Here is a 641-nt window from a genome sequence, read left to right on the forward strand (position 1 = left end):
CTTTATTGGAGTATAATTGCTTTACAATGGTGTGTTAGTTTCTGCTGTAAAACAAAGTGAATCAGCCATACATATACATATATCCCCGTATCTCCTCCCTCTTGCATCTCCCTCCCACCCTCCCTATCCCACCCTCCCTATCCCACCCCTCTAGGTGGTCACAAAGCACAAGCTGATCTCCCTGAAGACAAAGGCTTTAGAGTTACTTTCAGCTCTGTCCTATGAGCTGTCTGACCTGGGTAAGATACTGAAACTCTCTGTGTTTCAGTTTTATCAAACAGGTTAGTGGGATTAACAGTCCTCACCTAAATAGTTGTCGTAAGAATTAAATGAGACAATGCAAGTACCTGATAATGCAAGGCAACTGCCTAGTACATTGACAAATGCACAGCAATCAACAGTATTTGCACCATGGTCCTAGTGAGTTAGTCAAGGTATCTTCAGAAACACACATTTAGATTCATAAGCCCCAGCCCCCGGCAAATACCATTCTTCCTTCTGTCTCTATGAAATCATGTCAGTATTTGTCTTTTTTTTTGGCTGCGCTGTGCAGCCCACAGGATCTTAGTTCCCTGACCAGGGATCGAACCTGTGCCCAGTGCAGTGGAAGCACAGAGTCCTAACCACTGGACCACCAGGGA

General features: G+C 44.8%; 1 non-coding gene across 1 annotated transcript; it reads right to left on the reverse strand.

Annotated features, from left to right (window-relative positions):
- Positions 1-568: 568 nt before the first annotated feature.
- Positions 569-641, reverse strand: TRNAW-CCA (transfer RNA tryptophan (anticodon CCA)). The gene has a single exon. It is a non-coding gene; the product is annotated as a tRNA-Trp (tRNA).

Source organism: Delphinus delphis, chromosome 8, assembly GCF_949987515.2.
Source record: "Delphinus delphis chromosome 8, mDelDel1.2, whole genome shotgun sequence".
Lineage (NCBI taxonomy): Eukaryota > Metazoa > Chordata > Mammalia > Artiodactyla > Delphinidae > Delphinus > Delphinus delphis.